Consider the following 20,215-nt stretch of genomic DNA (forward strand, 5'->3'; position numbering starts at 1 on the left):
TCCCATCCTCACATTTCAACTCAATTATCTTTTTCCCGCAGCCCACTACAACACTATGAGTAGTCAACCAATCCATCCCAAGGATTACATCAAACTCATTAAACAAAAATAACATCAAGTTAGCTGGAAAACAATGACCTCTAATTGTCAAAGGACAATTCCTACACACTTGGTCCACTACTACATATCTGCCAAAGGGTTAGACACTTTGATCACAAACTCAGTGGACTCTACTAGCTTGCTCATACAAGGTACCAATTCCATACAAATATAAGAGTAGGTATTTCTCGGGTCAATTAATGCAACAACAGATATATCATAGATAGAAAAAGTACCCGTGATCACATCGGGAGACTCAGCCTCTTTGTGGGCACGAATAACATAGGTCCTTGCAGGCGCTCTGCCCTCGGACCTCACCGCAGCATTTTTTGCTGTACCCCTACTGCTAGCCCCACTCTCGGGGTTTTTTTGTGGTTTACCCTCAACGAAGCACTACTTGCCTTCACTTCTTGCTTCTTTTCTCTCTCTTCCATCTTAAGACAATCACGGATAAAATGGTCTTGTGATCTACACTTGAAGTAGCCCCTCTCGTTTCCTCGGCACTCGCCAAAATGACGCCTACCACATTACGAGCATTTTGGTCTTTTTGGCTGAGCGCTATCGACGCTTGCGACCGAAGTGGACTGGGCCCTCGAAGTTGTGTTCAGCCAGTTCTTGTTTCTATTTGAAAACCCCACCGAAACATTCGGTCAGGTAGTGAATTCTTTCGATCTCTTAGACGAGGACTGATGTGATTTCCCCATCTATCTCTTCTTTGAGTCTCAAGACTCTAAAGTCGCTTTTCATCTTTCCTTAATCAACTCTTCTTCTTTACAGGCTCTTTCAACAAGTGCTACAAATTCTTGTAGCTCTAAAATGTTAACAAACACTCGGATGTCTTCATTAAGTCCATCCTCAAATCTCTTACACATAGTGACCTCTGTAGACATGCACTCCTGCGCGTATTTGCTGAGTTTCACAAATTTTTATTCATACTCCGTCACTAACCTACTACCTTGCTTTAACTCTAGGAATTCTTTCCTCTTTTGGTCTATAAACCTCTAGCTAATATACTTCTTTCGAAACTCTTCTTGGAAGAATTCCCAAGTGACCCTCTCTCTCAGTACGACAGGCACGAGAGTATTATACCATTGATAAGCCGAATCTCGTAGGAGTGACACTGCACACTTCACGATCTTTTCAGGTGTGCATGATAGTTCATCGAATACCCTAATGGTTTTCTCTAACCAAAACTCTACTTTTTTTGGGTCATCATCTATGTTAGCCCGGAATTCTTCAGCCCCTTGTTTGCAGATCTTGTCTACTGGAGGTTTCTCTACTCTAAACATGTTCGCGCCTTGCAGTGCTACTAGGGCATACTGAGGAATCGGAGGAGGTGGGGGAGGTGGAGTGTTTGAGTTTGCACGAACAAACTCCGTGTACCAAGCGTCCATCATTCAGAGGTAGGCTTCTTTAGCCCCTTCACCTTGGCCCATAGTCACGGGCTCAATCTCAGCTGGCGCAGTCCTTTTGGCGGGAGCCAGCATGTTACTCTCTACGTCAACCGCCGTATCTCAATCAAGTTTCATTTACTATATAAAAACATAATTTATAATTATCAGAAACCGTCACACTATCAATATACAACTATGGCATGTATAGCTAGACTCATACTCTCACTAGGTTAATCCTAGAACCGACTAAACCATAGCTCTGATACCACTAAATGCAACATCCCATACCCGTAACCCACGCCGGGGCAGAGTACAAGGCATTACCTAATGTGATCTCATGCACACAAACAATCTCGAGTCACCAAGATTCGGTCCAATTTAAAACTTTTTTAATTTCTACTTTAATCTTCTTATTACGGGCCTACGAGACGACCATTTGAAACTAACCAGGACTAGTCCGGGTCCTTAAACCAACTATGAAAATTTTTGTCTTTAAAATAAGACACATGCCTGTGTTCTTTACTCGTGTGAAATTAAATTCTAATTCACACCAACAGGGGTTTTCACACGATCAGACACACACCCGTGTTGATGGCCCGTGTCCCTCACACGGCCAGGACACGCCCATGTGTTAGCCCGTGTGCAAAATCCTGGGAATTCTATTTCTAACGTCAGCATTCCCAAAATGACACACGGCCATGGCACACGCATGTGTACTAAGTCGTGTCCTCCACACGGCTGAGGCACACCGTCCTGTCTCTGCCCAATGTTTATTACCATGCATACTAACTTGAAATTTTTACGTGTAGGGGACACACGGCTGGACTACACGCCCATGGGGTAGACCGTGTGTCACATACGGTCTAGACGCACGCCCATGTGTCTACCCGTGTGGACAGTATAAGCCTATTTACCAAGCCTCATTGCCACTCTTACATACCTAGTTCTATGAAAATACCAGCCAATACCAAAACAAGCACAATTAATGCAACCAGATCAGTCACAATAGACATTTATTCAATTATGAAAATGCATCTTTTATAAACTCAAAACGAATATTAGCCATCAATTAAGGCTTAATACAAAATGAAGGGTTTCCAACCCAAGCCAACACATTTGGCCAATTCTTAAAGTCACAAAATAATAAAGTCTAAACCCTATACATACCATATTCAAGAACATTAATCCAACTATACTGAAAGCTTCGGTCGATAGTGTGATCGATATCTCTGACTTTCGATGATCCTTTGGCTAGTTAGGCGGCACTATAAGAAAAATGGAATGAAAAGGGAGTAAGCATAAAAGCTTAGTAAGTTGCACATAAATAATTATACAACAACAATTTATCAATAATCAGCATGTTCATAACACAAGGGTGGGCATAAGCGTAACTTACTAGTTACTATCCAAACAAGTCACATATTATGCAATGAGCTCATATCTCATACGTACCAAATAGGTACCTATCCCACTCACCACAAGGTTATACTTTTCTTCATTAACCTAAAACCATGACTCTCACCGTTGAACCATTCGGAACACTAACGAATATTCTATATGCCTCAAACACGGGGTAAGTTGCCGATGCTATGTCCCAGACATGGTCTTACACTGGCTATCATCATCGAGGCCGATGCCATGTCCCAAACATGGTCTTACACTGACACATCTCATAGCCGATGCATGTCCTAGACATGTCTTACACTAGCTTACGTCTAGAGGCCGATGCATGTCCTAGACATGTCTTACACTAGCACTCGTCTCAATGCCGATTCCATGTCACAGACATGGTCTTACACTGGCTCACACCAATGACCAAAATGTCATGGCAAGAATATCCGATTTACTTCCTAAGGTTCCAACGGGAATTCTACTATCTCAATGATCATTACACATTCTCAATTCCAAAATCAAGCAATTCATACCATATCTATTCAATGACAATTCAAACACATATAGTAGCAATGTAGTTGTATTATTTACATACAACTTACGTCGGATTACAAAACGTATACGACTAGTCGATTTAATTGACTCGCTTGGCTTTCCCCCAGTCTAGGTTCGGATTTGAAAATTCTTGATCTGTATTAGCAAAATACACTCATTTAGTCACTAAATTCAATTACGCAAATCAAAATTTACATCTTCGATAAAATGACCATTTTTCCCCTAGACTTCGGCAAAAATGACTATTTTACCCCTATGCTCGAAAATCTATTCTTATCAAATTTCTTTACATCTCAAGCCTAGCTGAACTCTTTTTACTCTTATAGCAACTCCGAATTCATTATATTTCACACATTTATCAACTATTTTACAACTTGTGCAAAATAGTCCCTTTAGGTGTTTTCATGCTAACACTTTTCACAAAAGCTGTCTATTGCACTACTCAGACTCATATTCTTCCATAAAAACTCAGAAAACATCATGAATCCTTTCATGGCAAAACTCCAAACCCTTAACCATTTTGCAAAATAGACCCTCATTTGAAAGCTCATGCTTCTAGGGTCTCAAAAATGTAAAAATTAATAAGAGAAACTATATAAATCACTTACTTGAGAGGGCTCAAAGTTGCTAAAATTTTTGAAGCTTTCAACCCCTACAATGGCTGATATTTTTTGCTAAGAAGAGAGAAAAGATGATAACTTTTCCTTTTTGTTTTATTAAAATACAACTAGTCAAAATTGGTGACCTAAGCTTCTCCTAATTTTGACCTTCTCTCCAATTGTCTCCCATGGCTGATCAAGCTATTTTATAAGGGTATAATTGCCCTTTAAAGACCCCCAATTTTGGTTCTCTAGCTATTTAACATCTTTATCTATCAAATTAAGACTTTTTCATTTTATGCGATTTAGTCCTTTTTTCGCAATTGAGCTCACAAACGTCAAAGTTAACTTACCAGATTTTTCATGCATTCCTAAAATCATACTATAACATCAAAATAATAATAAAATAATTTATTCAAATTTGGATTTGTGGTCTCGAGACTAGTATTCCGTCTAGGCCCTAAATAGGCTGTTACAAATAAGGTTCGCGGGAGTGCGCTCGTTGCAAAGGTCAGTAATATGAAATGATGGTAAATGATTTAGTACGCCATAAGTATACTAAAGAATATCCATCGAGATTCTGAGAAATTCAACGAGATTAGTATGAGAAGTGGAATTGAGATTTTTGTTATGATGAGCTCATCTACTAATTGTGTACTGTCATATATTACTATGTGTCTAACTTGATGATTGAGTACATGTGTTAGGGAAAATATTCTATACTTGATGGATTGCCTATTTAATATGGTTGTATGTTAAAATAACTGACAAGTTTACTTTCCTATTATAAGGACTTACTAAGCATGTCAATGCTTACCCCATTTCATTTTTCTCGATTTTATACAGCTCATGGACTCGTGGAACTTGGAAGACGGTGGGAGCCTTTATCACACTATCAACAAGTCTCATTTTGGTATAAAGAAACATTCATTTTGATATAATTGCATGTATAGGATTTTTGATCATTTTGTTATATGTGTCATTTGGTCAGCCAATTAAATGGCTTATGAATATATGCTAATTCATTTTGTATATGGCCATGAGATGTGGCTCATATTGATATGGGTGGTAACCCTACTAAATATACATGTTCAAGTTTAAATGTTTCTTGTGATGTTATTGTATTATCTAGCATGAATAGATGTGTAAAATGAGGCCCAATAACTTGAGAATGGTTATGGCATAAAATGATATGTGGTTATATCATGGCCTAAGTATAAAATGTGGAATGTGCTAACAATAACCCTAATACAAGAAGTGTAACTTGAATAAGTGTAATAAAGTTTACATGTATGAATCATGTCAAATATGTTTAAATGTAATTATACACCATGTTAAGTGCCCTTGAAGTATTTGAGTGTGTATATGAATGTAAAAGGGGGACCAATGGCTTGGAAAATAGCCTCCAAACGGTCTACACGGGTAGACACACGGCCATGTGTCTGGACCGTGTGTGATAAACGGTCTGCCCTACAGGCGTGTTGAATGGCTGTGTGTCCCCTGCACCCTAATTTTGCAAGTCAGTATGCTTAGTAGTAAACACACAGGCTAAGACATGGGCATGTGTCTTGGCCGTGTGAGGGACACGGCCTACGCACATGGGCATGTGCTCTGGCCGTGTGGAGTCTGCACCTTTTTATTTAAAATTAATTTAATTTTAATTGACCACATGGTCTGGCCACACGGCCTTTGTGACACTAAATTGATGCTGACGTCATAGTCAGAGAGTTACACGGCCGGAGGACACGGGCGTGTAGAGAGCACACGGGCATGTCCTTGTCTCACACGGGCGTGTGACTCTGTATTAGGGAAATTTCCCAAATTTTTTCTAAAAGTTCTCGATTTAGTCCCGATCCTTTTTCGATGGCTGTTTTGAGCCTCGTAGGTCCATGTTAGGGACACTTTGTGTATGTATGAATGAAATTGTTTTAAAGAAAAATTTTATAGCCCGACTTTTACATAAATGACGTGTATGTGTTTGGTAATGCCTCTTATCCCATCTTGGCCTTGGGTACGGGTAAGGTGTGTTACAACATCTCAACATATCCTCGAGAATCTGAATAATCTGCTCAGATGGACCATCCGTCTAGAGGTGAAAAGCAGTACTGAAGTGCAATTTTGTACCTATAGCCTCTTGTAGTTTCTTCCAAAACCTCGAAGTGAATCTCGGATCTCTATCTGACACAATAGACAAAGGTACCCGTCAATCTCACAATATTGGAAATGTATAATTCAGCTAATTTCTCAAGTGAGTAATCAGATCGTACTGGAATAAAATGAGCTGATTTTGTTAATCTGCCAACCACAACCCAGATCGCATCTTTCTTTCTCGGAGATAAGGGCAAACCCGAAACAAAATCCATTGTTACTCTATCTTATTTCCATTTGGGAATCGTAATTGGCTGTAACAAACTGGATGACACTTGATGTTCAGCTTTAACTTGCTGATAGATCAAACATTTCAAAACAAAGTCAGAGATATCTCTTTTCATTCCAGACCACCAGTAATGCTGTTTCAAATCATTATACATTTGCGTACTACTTGGATGAACAGATAAATGACTGTTGTAAGCTTCGTTCAAATTCATTTGAATCATTTCTGAATTTCTCAGAACACAAATTCCATCTTAAAATCTTAGACAATCATCTTTATCAATTCAATATTCAGAATCTTAATCCAAATTACGCTGAGCTCATTTTGCTATAATCTCATTATCAACCTTCTGAGCTTTGTAAATCTACTGAATAAATAATGGTCTCACTTTCAATTCAGCTAATATTGAACCATCATCGGACAGAAATAAACAAGTACTCATCGCACACAATGTAAACAATGATTTCCAACTCAAAGCATCAACAACATGATTTCCTTTTCCCGGATGATAATCAATAATAAGCTCGTAATCTTTTAGCAGTTCTAGCCATCTTCTCTGTCATAGGTTCAAATCTTTCTGGGCTATCAGATATTTCAAACGTTTATGATCAAAATAAACATGACATTTCTCACCAAACAGATAGTGGCACCAAATCTTTAAAGCAAACACAATAGCCGCCAATTCCAGATTGTGTGTCGGATAGTTCTTTTCGTGTGGATTTAACTGTCTCGAGGCATAAGCTATGACTTTTCCTTCTTGCATCAAAACGCCGCCCAGACCATTCAACGATGCATTACTATATATTACAAATTCTTTACCTGATTCTGGTTGTACTAACACTGAAGCTTCTGTCAATAGGGCTTTCAATTGATCAAAGCTTTTCTGACACTTTTCGAACCATTCAAATTTCACATCTTTCTAAAGAAATTTTGTTAACGGAGTAGCAATCATAGAAAAGCCTTTCACAAATTATCTATAATAACCGACAAGTCCCAGAAAACTGCGGACTTTAGAAACATTTCTCGGAGGCTTCCAATCTAAGATAGCTGAAATTTTGTTCGGATCAACTCGGATACTTGATGATGACACAATATGTCCCAGAAAACCAACTTCGCGTAACCAAAATTCACATTTATTGAACTTTGCAAATAACTGCTTATCATGGAAAGTCTGTAACACTATTCTAAAATGCTCATCATGTTCAGTTTCATCACGTGAATATATCAATATGTCATCAATGAATACAACAACAAATCGAACTAAATATGGTCTGAAAATTTGTTCATCAAGTCCATAAAAATAGCAGTGCATTTGTTAATTTGAAAGGCATAACTAAAAACTCATAGTGTCCGTACCTCATTCGAAAAATAGTTTTCGGAATGTCTGAATCTTTTACTCTCAACTGATAATAACCCGATCTGAGATCTATCTTTGAAAACACGGTAGCTCCTTTCAATAATCAAACAAATCGTCAATTCTAGGCAAATGATATTTGTTCTTGATGGTCACTTTGATCAACTGACGATAGTCAATGCACATTCTCATCGTGCCATCTTTCTCTTTCACCAACAGAACAGGAGCACCCCAAGATGAGAAACTCTGTCTTGCGAATTCTCTTTTGGTCAACTCTTGCAATTGAGACTTTAACTCTTTTAATTTGGTTGGAGCCATTCTATACAGAGCTATCGAAATCGGAGTAGTCCCTGGCACTAATTCAATGCCAAACTCAACTTCTTGAATGAGAGGTAATCTCGGAAGTTCTTCAGGAAACACATCAGGGAATTCACAGACAATAGGCACTGATTCAATTTTCTTTTCTGTTACTTTCAAATCAATCACAGAAGCAAAGTAGGCTTCATAACCCTTTCTTACATATTTCTGAGCTAACATCAAAGAAATTGCTGCCGATAAACCATTCAGATCATTAGACTCAATCTGAATAATCTCATCATTCAGACATCGCAAATCAATAGTCTTCTATTTGCAGTTTAGAGTAGCATTGTGCAAAGTTAACCAATCCATAACCAGAATTATATCAAATTCATCGAATGGTAATGAAATCAAATCAGCTAGAAAATATGAATCTCGAATCATCAATGAACTATTCTTACATACTTTGTTAACCAAAACACACCGGCCTAAGGGGTTCGATACTCTATTTACAAATTCAATAAACTCTACAGGCAAAGTCTTACTGCTCATTAAGTTCATGCATCTATAAGAATGCATTGATCCTGGATCTATTAATGCAATCACAGAAGTATCATAAAGAGTGAAAGTACCAGTAATAACATTTGGAGACGAAGCTTCTTCGCGTGCACGAATAGCATAGGCTCTGGCAGGTGCGTGAGCCTCAGATTTAATAGTCGTATCTTTAGTTCCCCTCTAGCTACCACTCACATTACCCATATTTTTAGGCAGTCTACCTCGAGTTGTATTGCCACTCGACCTCAGATTTTGCACAATATCTTGCTCTACAGACTCAGGACACTCACGGATAAAGTGATCCAAAGATCCACATCTAAAGCAAGCTTAGTCATTCAATCTACAACTTCCCGAATGTCTTTTACTATAATGTCTACACTCTGGTCGATCGGATTGGACATTTCCAACACTTGCAATAGAACTAGCTGGAGCTCTGAAACTTGAATGCAAGCTAGTACAATCTCTACTCGAATGTACCACATTAGCCTTTGAATGGTTAAAATCATCTCGAAATTTCTTTGATGCCGAATGAGATGACTTATCGATGATATTTTTTGCACCTCTCTAGCTTCTAAGTTGGCTTTTCTTTTCTCTTTCCCGAGTTCTTCAGCTTTACATGCTTGTTCAACAAGCACAACAAACTCTTTTATTTCCAGAATCTCTACTAATAATTTGATGTCTTTATTCAAACCATCCTCAAATCTTTTGCACATAATTGCTTCAGTCTAGAGACATTCTCATGCATACTGGCTCAATCTCACAAATTCTCATTCGTATTCTGTAACAGACATACGGCCCTATTTAAACTCAAGAAACTCTTTGTATTTCTGATCGTTGAATCTCTGACTGATGTATTTCTTTTGGAATTTAGCTTGAAAGAAATCCCAGGTGACTCGTTCTCCCGGAACAACTGATATCAACGTCTTCCACCAATGATACGCTGTATCTCTCAAAAGTGAAACGATACATTTAAGATATTCATCTGGAGTACATGACAATTCATCGAACACTTGTATCATATTCTCTAGCCAAAATTCAGCTCTCTCAGCATCATCATTAGTAGTAGCACGAAACTCTTTGGCCCCATATTTTCTAATTTTATCAATTGGAGGCTTAGTCAACTGAATCAGATTAGCTTGTGGCATGACAGGGACTTGTGGAGGATTTAGCAGGGGTGAAGGTTGTGGAACAGACGAATTAGTTCTCATATACTAAGTGAACCAATCATTCATCATTTGGTAAAAGACTTGCTTAGCCTCTCCCTCATGGCCACTAGTAGCACGTCTAGAATCAGATGGCACTGTCCCTTGAGCGGGAGCAGGTGTATTACTTTAAACATCGTCAGCTACGGCTCATTCGGGATCCATTTACTATATAAACCATATATTCATTGTAAGGAATCATTACGCTATTGCAATTTACGAATATGGCATGTATAGTTAGACTCACATACGCTACGTTAGTCCTAAAATTGACTAAAACGTAGGTCTGATTAATGTAACACCCTAACCCGTATCCGTCGCTGGACTAGGGTTAAGAGGTATTACTAGACATATCAGAACACTTTATAATTAAATTCACAAACACCACAACAACATAATCAAACATCAACATAAATTCCTTTTCTTAGGTCAACGAGACCTTAAACATGCATTAGGGAGTGGTCGAGACTAAACCGAACACATACAAAAATTTTTAAAACTAAATAATTTTTCTAAGTTACAAAGGTCACACGCCCGTGTGAACAGGCCATGTCCCTCACACGACTTTAGACATGCTACCGTGGTAAAACAGGGCATATATATTGACTTGTCCACACGGCCACAAGACACACCCGTGTGCTAGGCCATGTGAAAATTAGGGAGGCTACTGACTTGGCCACATGGCCAACCACACGCCCGTCTGTCTAGCCCATGCTCGAAATTGACTTAAATTTGTAGGGCTACCCCAGGGGACACACGGCTGAGACACACGCCCGTGTCTCTACCCCTGTGGACAAAAATAGGCCATTTGCAAAGCCAATTTTGCCACTCTTTTTGGGTCATACCTACAAGCATCAATTGCACCATAATTTTAACCAATTTCAATCACAAAACATACATCACTTATGTTATACAATCACAAATCAATTTCATCTTTATTATCCAAACTAAAACATACCAAAATCACATACCAAACTCACTCATTTATACATGTCAATATCCAAATTTTCACATCCATGCTTATATCAAAATTCATACCATTTCCATATGTAATTCACATAACTAACTTACCAAATTGACCATTTCTCACTAGGCCATTTACGCACATCAAAACATACCATTTCTTAACACAAATTATATATCAACAACCAAACTAAATAGCAACTTTAATCTAGCCATATCACATGGCATGATATACACTTCACAAAACATATTCAAATACTTCAGGCCAAATCACATGCCATACTTCAATATTCACATTTTCAAAAGGTACCAAAATAGAGTTCGATAGTGTAGTGATTATCCTTAATAATCCCTGAGCTCCTGGTAGCTTCGATATCTAAAAACAATTGGAAACACACACAAAGTAAGCTTTCAAAAGCTTAGTAAGCCATATACAAATAAACTTATCACATAACACAATTCTAAACCAATTCATTCATGTAACTCATGGGAAAATATATTCACATATCCATAAGTCTCGTATAGCTCATTTGACCATAATTCACTTACACATATCATATGTCCACAATTGTAAAAATACTTACCTTTCATTCTCAATCATGTTATACATTTCAAACTCACCTGAATAGGATACACATTCACATAGTTATTTGTTTCTCGAAATGCCCGTTGAACCGTACAAAATCAAATAGGGTACACGGATAGCTTAGAAAGCTTGTACAACACCAAAGCCCCCGACGTGGTCTTACATGTATTCAAATATCGATGCCACTATTCTAGACAGGGTCTTACACAAAATCAAATACAATACCGATATCGCAAACATGGTCTTACACGTAAATCTCAAGTCGATGCCAACGTCCTAGACGTGGTATTACATAAAATCACATATCGAAAATCCTATGCCATGACATATGTATCGTAACTATTCCTGTGGTTAGTACGGGGCTTTCGGACATTGTCACATTATCGAAACTTTCTCAATTTCACATATTCAGCTGCTATAACCATTCATCACAATTCAATATCATATAAACATGAATAAATCAATTCAAACACATTTATTTGTATATCGACTTACCTCATACAGAAATGAACAGAAACGAACGACTATTCAACGACTTTCGACTTTCCTCAATCTAATTCTGTTTTCTTTGATTCTTGATCTATATAAATTCAAATTTGACTTATTCAATCTCACATTCATTCAAATCAATCCATAAACACATATTTGGGGCATTTTTCAAATTAGCCTTCACATTTTTACATTTTTACATATTTGGGGAACTATCATCACACTATCGAATCAACTTGTTGGTACTTTTGAAGCTTTGTATATATGGCATATGGCATGTGTAGGCTAGTGTTATCTTGTTATGTTTTGAGTTATAGTATTAGCCATGAGATTTTGGCTTGTAAATGTGGTATGTATAGCCATCTAAGTTGGCTAGAATTATGTGTTTGATAAGTGTTATATGTGATGTATATAATGCTTTATGAATTGGTTTGGTTTGAGATGATGATATGATGAGTTTTGTGATATGAAATAGTGATGATTAAATGCATTTAGTAGTCATACAAGTTTAATGATTTTGGTATATTTTGGTTATGGAATTGAGTAGTTAAAATGTTATGTAAAGATGACATAATATGTGTATGAACTGTTTGGATTTGGTTGCTTATAAATGTCTTGAAATGGTACCATTTAGGTTGATTTGTATGCAAGAGAAAAGGGTGGCAAATTGGCTTTGCAAATGGCCTATTTTTGTCCATACGAGTAAAGACGGGCATGTGTCTCAGCCGTGTGCGACACACGGCCATGCTACACGACCATGTGTCCTCTAGGGTACCCTTCGAATTAAAGTTAGTATACCCTACAGTTTTGGCACGGCCTAGACACACGGGTGTGTCTATTGGTCGTGTATGGCATACGGGTCAGCCGTGTGGCCCAAGTGAGTAACCTCTCTAATTTTCACACGGTCTAGAACACGGGCATGTCCTCGGCCGTGTGGTACAAGTCAGTATGTATTCCCTGTTTTCACACGGCTTGTGACACGGGCGTGTCTGGTGGCCGTGGAGGCACACGGTTTGTTCACATAGGCATGTGACCCTGTAATTAAAGAAAATTTTCTAAGTTTCTTAAAGTTTTTATATTTGATCGTTTTAGTCCCGAATCACTTCTAACATGATTTAAGGTCTAGCAGAACCTTTTAAGGGACAATGTAAATAGTTGTGAATAATTTATAATATTGAATGCATAAATGTATGAGAATGTGATGTATTGTCTGGTAATGCCTCGTAACCCTATTCTGACGACGGATACGGGTTAGAGGTGTTATAGATTTAGTATCGGGATTCCCCCTATCTCCGAAAAAGAAAGATGCCATTTGTGTTGTAGTTGATCGATTGACAAATTTGCACATTTCATTCCGGTACGAACAGACTTTTCACTTGATAGATTAGCTGAATTGTATATCTCAAAGATTGTCAGATTGCACGGGGTTCCAGTTTGTATTATTTCAGATAGAGATCCGAGTTTTATGTTGCAATTTTGGAAGAAATTGCAAGAAGTGTTGGGTACACGGTTGCATTTTAGTACTGCTTTTGATCCTTAAATAGATGGTCAATTCGAGAGAATTATACAGATTCTCAAAGATATGCTTTGTTGCTGTGTTTTAGAGTTTGAAGGCAACTGGGAAAAACATTTATCGTTGGTTGAATTCGTGTATAACAACAGTTTTCAATCGAGCATAAAGATGACACCGTATAAGTTTTATATGGTCATAAATGCCAAACTCTATTGTACTGGATCGAGCTTAATGAGAAAAAGATTCACAAGGTTGATTTAATCAGAGAGACCGAAGAGAAAATGAAAGTAATTTGCGACAGTTTGAAAGCAACTTCAGGTCGATGAAATTGTATGCAGATTTTAAACATAAAGATATTGAATTGCAAATCAGTGACAGAGTGTTTTTGAAAGTATCACCATGGAGGAAGATTCTTCAATTTGGTCGCAAAGGAAAATTGAGTTCGCGATTTGTCAGACCGTACGAGACTATTGAGAGAATAGGGCCAATAGCTTATCGGCTAGCTTTACCGTCAGACTGAGGAAAGCTTCATAATGTATTTATTGTGTCAATGTTACGAAGGTATCAATTAGATCCATCGCATCTAATTTCTCCAGCAAAGGTTGAGATCCAGCCCGATATGTCGTATATTGAATAACCAATCACAATTCTGGCTCGAGAGATTAAATAGTTAAGAAACAAGAGCATAGCTTTAGTGAAGGTTCTATGGAAATGTCACGAGGTTGAAGAGGCTACGTAGGAACCCGAAGAAACTATGAGAAAAGAGTACCCTAACCTATTTTCTGGTAAGATTTTCAGGGACGAAAATTCCTAAGAGGGGAGAGTTGTAACAACCCGTTTTTAGTCAAATCGAAACAATGGTTTTGGGACCACAAATCCTAAGCTGAAATATTTACTTTTTTATTATTTTAATGTCTACAACATGTTAATAGAGTCATTTGAAAATTTCGTTAAGAAATTTTATGGTTTGAATGCTCAATTCGATAAAAAAGACTAAATCACATAAAGTGCAAAAGTTGTGTTCTAATAGCTAAAGGGGTCTAATAGCTATGGAACTTTAAAGTGGAGGTCCTTATGAGATAGTTAGACCATTTGAAATATGAGTGGACATTTATATACATGATTAAATGAATTTTAATGATTAATAACAAAGGTTAAATAAGTAAATGAATAAATAAGTTTAGTAAAATAAAGAAATAACCAAATATCATCTTCAAACAAGCTTCGTCCGCCGAAAATAAAAATTAGAAACTCCATTGAAGAGGTTTCAAGATTCGGCCGAGTTTCCTTTGTGCATGTATGTGATTTTGACAAGGTTTTTAATGATTTCTATGTTTTTGGAGTTGTTGTAGCTTAATCTAGCTAGCTCAGAGGCTAATTTGTAAAATTGTTAAAGGTTTAGGGTTTTACCATTGATGAATATGTGTTTATTTTGATGTTTGATGATAGAAAATGAATAGCTGTTGTTAGATAAACAACACTTGTTAAGTGATTTTGGTTGAAATTGCAAATTAGGATTTATTTGTTAAATGTGTAAAATTCATGGTGAAATGTGTGAAATAATGAAAATTTTGGGCTGCTATAGGTCTATAGGAAATTCAGCTAGCATGGGTGTGGACTCAATTGCATGAATTTGTATATCTATGAGCTAGGGACTAAATTGTAAAAAAAAATTAAATATTAGGGGTGAAAGTGTAATTTTGCCATAATATATTTCTGGGTTAAATTGAATAGAATTATATTTAAATAAGTTAAATTTGATTATATATAGATCAAGAAAAGCGAAGTTCAGAATTAGATCAGGAGAAAAAACAAGATAATTAATTGAAAGGGTAAGAGATTGATATGTATCAGTGCAGGTATGTACGTAAATAATATAAGCATTGAATCTATGTAATTTGTGAGTTACATGATCTACTATGTGGATGAACATATGTTAGCCTTGTGATTAAGTTGAATTGTATTGTATCATGATAAATAACTTAATTGGTGAATGAATGGTAGGTTATATTTATTAATCATATGAGCTTACTAAGCTTTATAGCTTTGTTTATTTTTCTATGTTTTATAGTGTTTTCGAAGCTTGCTCAGATTTGGGAGTTATCGAAGATCTCATTACACTATTCACTATCATTTTGGTACTTTTGAACATGTGTACTTGGTTATATGGCATGTATAGGTGTTCTGATTTATATGGCTATATGTTGGTAATGGATTTAGCCAATTGATTTGGCTTGTAAATGATGAATGTTTGGTTATGAGTATAGTCACGTGATTTGGCTTATTTTGTTATATTTGGTTATATATATATGTGGTTATTTTTCCCTTGTGTCATTTTGGTTGCCATGGAATAGGTTTGAATATGTGAATGTATAACTGCCCTTTTGTTATGTGGTTTATATTTGCTTTGTAAATGTCTTATTGAGAACTAGTATTGAAGGTAGCAAATAGATGAAATTGGGAATGTATTAGTATGATAAGCATTAGGCAAGATAATGCATATATGAAGTTATCCATTTAGGTGATTTGTGAATTTGAAATTGATATATTTGAATTGGCAAAACAGGATCTTATAACATTATAGTTGTTAATATTGGTACAACATGATTTAGGCTTGGTTGAGATTAGTTTGAATGCCTATTGAAGGTATGGTCATATGCAATTTGGTTTGTGTAGGTGAATGCAAATTTGGGTGAGAAAGATGGCTTGGTAATTAGCCTATTTTTTTCCACACAGGCAGAGACACGGGCGTGTGTCTCAACTGTGTCTGACACATGGCTAGGTGACACAGCCGTGTGTCCCCTGGTAATTATTTAGAAACCAAGTCAGTATGCTCCACATGGCCCAGCACACGGGCGTATGACTTGGCCGTGTGGCATAAGTCAGTATACCCTACAATTTTGACACGACCTAGCACACGGCTTGGCACATAAGTGTGTGAGACCATTTCGAAGGGTACACGGGCTAGTTACACGGGCGTGTGGTTGGTTGTGTGACCCAAGTCAGGGAGTTACATGGGGTAGGGCACAGGTAGGGAGGGACATGGCCATGTGATCCCATTTCGAATGGCCATATGGCTGGGCCACACGGGTGTGTGTCCCCTGTACTTTGAAAGTTTTCTATGTTTTTCCAAAAATTTCCTGAGTTCTTAGTTTAGTCTTGAACCACTTTTAATGTATGATTTAGGCCTTGAAGGCTCGTATTAGGGACAATATGATTGATTGTGAATGAATTTTATTTGGAAATGAAAAATGTATGTGAAATGTATATTTGTTTATGCAATAAGTTCGGTAATACTCCGTAACTCTATTCCGGCGATGAATACGAGTTAGTGGTATTACATTACTCTAGCTAGCCCTTGTATCAATTAGTCTAGTTGTTGAATTAGCAAGTTTCCATTACTGAAAAATTGATGAATTAGTCTTGAAATTGATAGTTATTAAGTTTACATCATGATAAGGACTAAACTATAAATTTAAATAAGTTTGTTAGTTAACTTTGTAACATTAGGGATGTAACACCCCAAACTCAGCCCTGCCATTGTGGCCAAATTCGGAAAGCTACATTGGTCACTGGAATGATCCAAAAAAACTTTCTTGATTTCAAACGTATTTTTTTTAAACCATTTGCATAGTTCGTTCAAAACTAGTAAAATCGAATGTTCAACTTTATTTTCAATCTCATTTCAAAAACCATTTTTCCACAAAAATGGCCAAAATAAACTTTCAAATTTTGAATTTCTTTCAAAACTATTGGCTTATTAATTTAAAATAATGAAATAAAGCATTTATTTTTAATTTCATAAAAACGTGCAAATTTCAAGAATTGAAATAAATAATATCTCAATTGTAAACATTGAATCATTTATTCAAAACTATTTCGATTTTTAACCATACTTCTAAATCAAATGTAATTTTATTCAAAATTGGAGAACTTGGTTATTCATTAATATTTCGAAATAAAACATAATAACTTCATAAATCAAATGTCTTAGAGAACTCATTTGTAAACATCAATAATTTTGAAAACTTAGTTTAATTATATTAAAAACTTATTTTTCAAAAATGTAGCGGAAAAATGTGTTATTGATAGATTCAATTTTAAAAACCGAGTTTCAAGTAAAATCTTATCATCAACAACCCATTTTTAGGGTTAATCGGAACAGTGGTTTTGGGACCACAATCTGACATTACAAAATTTATTTTATTATTATTTTAATATTTACAATATGATATTAGAGTTGTGTGAAATTTTTGTAAAGAAATTTTATTGTTTAAGTGGTTAAATCAGTAAAAAGGACTAAATTGCATAAAGTGAAAAATATGAGTTCTATAGTTCAAATGCATTAAATGGCTAAGAGAGAAAGTAGTTGAGGGATTTATGTTGTAATTTTATATTGAATGTGGACGGTTAGGTGCATAATTTGGTGAAATATTAATGTTTATAACAAAGGGTAAAATGGTAATTAGTGTAATTAGTTATATGAAATAAAATGAAAAAAATTCATGCTTATTTCTCATCATCTTCCACCGAATGAAGAAAGAGAAGAACGTCATGGATGAGCTTCAAGGTTCAGCTACCTATTGTCCAAGCAAGTGAGTCCGTTTTTACTTAATTTTTGATGATTTTTACGTTTTTGAGATCCTTGCTTCGTAATCTAGCTAACCCGTACCTCTGATTTCAAAACTGTTAAAGTATTTGGATGGTGCCATTTTTGAATGTTTGAGTATCTTGATGTTTAATGATAGAAAATAAATCTTTGATGTTAGATTAATGAGTTTTGTTAAGTGAATTTTAGTAAAAATGTCAATTTTGGACTAAATTGTGAAATTATGAAATTATGTGGTTAAAAGTATGAATAAAATGAAAATATGGGCTGTTATAAGGCTATACAAAATTTGGCTAGCACGGCTTGTCCTTAATTGCATGAATTTGTGATTTTATGTGATAAGGACTAAATTGTAAAAAAGTGAAATAAGAGGGACAAAAGTGTAATTTTTCCAAAAAGTGTAAATTATGTTAAATTGAATGAATTAATGATTAAATAAGTAAATTTTTTTATTATATAGATTGAGAAAATGAGAGGATCTAGAACAAGGGAAAACAAAGTATCGAATTAGTTGACCTAATTCGTCGTTACTGTGAACGAGGTAAGTTCGTATGCTAATAAATGTACTTAAATTGTGTTATAAATGCTTATTTATTATTGAATTTAATTTAATGTCAAATGAGCAACTATGAGCAAGAATCGACAGAATTAAGACATCCGAAAGTCCTGTACGAACCTTAGGATAATATAGGATACAAATGTCATGACATTAGGAATGCTGAGATGAGATTACATGTAAGACCATGTTTGGGACATTGGCATTGTATTGTGATTTTTTGTAAGACCATGTTTGAGACATTGAAATCATTATACAATTACTTGTAAGGCCATGTCTGTGACATTGGCATCGTTTATCGATTTCGTGTAAGACCCTGCCTGGGACAGAAACATCGATATGTGATAACATGTAAGACCATATCTGGGATATGACATTGTACAAGATATATGTGATTGCTGAGTATCCTTAACGATTCCGAATGGTTCAATGGGAAAAGTCAAGACGAGAATGAAAGTACAATCGAATTAAGTGATACAAGTACATACAGAACCTATATGAGAATCAAATGAAGGTAATTTGGCAAAGTTCTTAGTGTATCATGTATATGAAATAAGAAAGATTTATGTATAAGTATGTTTCATGCCAAAATGTGTTTATTTGGCTATAATGAGGTATGAATTGAATGATATGTGAGATATTCGTTATAGTTGTTTTAACTAAATATACATATGGCACATAGTGTACGAAATACAGTTATTTGAGGATATTTCACATAATTCACTTGGCTAAAGAAAATGTGATGGAAATTGAATTGAATTAAGTTTATATATATAATTTTTTGAGCATGTGAAGATGTTAATGAATTGATAAGAAGTATTCAAACCATATGCGTTTTGAATGAATAAACTCATGAAAATCTTGATTAACTATGTGTATGAATTCGAGATAGAATGGTGCAATCATATGAATTATATTATGTTTTGAATAATGGTTTTAAATGTAGTTATTTAATAATATAAGTTTATTACCATACAAGCTTACTAAGCTTTATAGCTTATTTTGTGTTATTTTTCTATGTTTTATAGTGATTCAGACATTCGCTTGGGTTAGAGGTTGGCGGAGATCACATCACACTATTCGGTTTTTTATTTTGGTATTTATACATTTGTGACTTGGTTATATGGCATGTATAGACTTGAGTCCTTTTGATAAAGGTTTTGGTGATGCATTTGGCCATTTTATATGGCTTATTAATGACTTATGTTTGATGTGTAATTTGCCTTGTGTAATGGCATAATTTGGTATTGTTCGTAATGGTTCAAGATGATCATTTGGTCAATTGGTATATGATAAGTATTACTTATGAAAAGCATGAATTTGGTCTTAATAAATGAATGGCTAATAGATGATTTATGAGTCAAGTTTTGTTTGTGATTGATGGTAGTAAAAATACATATTGAAATAGGTTGTATTGATATGTATGATATGTACTTTGGTATATGATTGAATAGGTGAATAATGATGAAAGAATCATGCTAGGTGGTATGTGTTTGAATGTACAAATGGTATTGATTTGAGTATATGAATGCTTGATTTTGAAATGGCTTATAATGTGTATTGAAATTGATATTTTGGCTGCCTATATATGTATTTGAAATGGTACCATTTTGATTGCTAGGTGTGCAGGAGAAAAGGGTGGCAAGTTGGCTTTGCAATTAGCCTATTTTTGTCCACA

This window comes from Gossypium arboreum, chromosome 3 (genome assembly GCF_025698485.1).
Source record: "Gossypium arboreum isolate Shixiya-1 chromosome 3, ASM2569848v2, whole genome shotgun sequence".
In the NCBI taxonomy this organism is placed as follows: Eukaryota; Viridiplantae; Streptophyta; class Magnoliopsida; order Malvales; family Malvaceae; genus Gossypium; species Gossypium arboreum.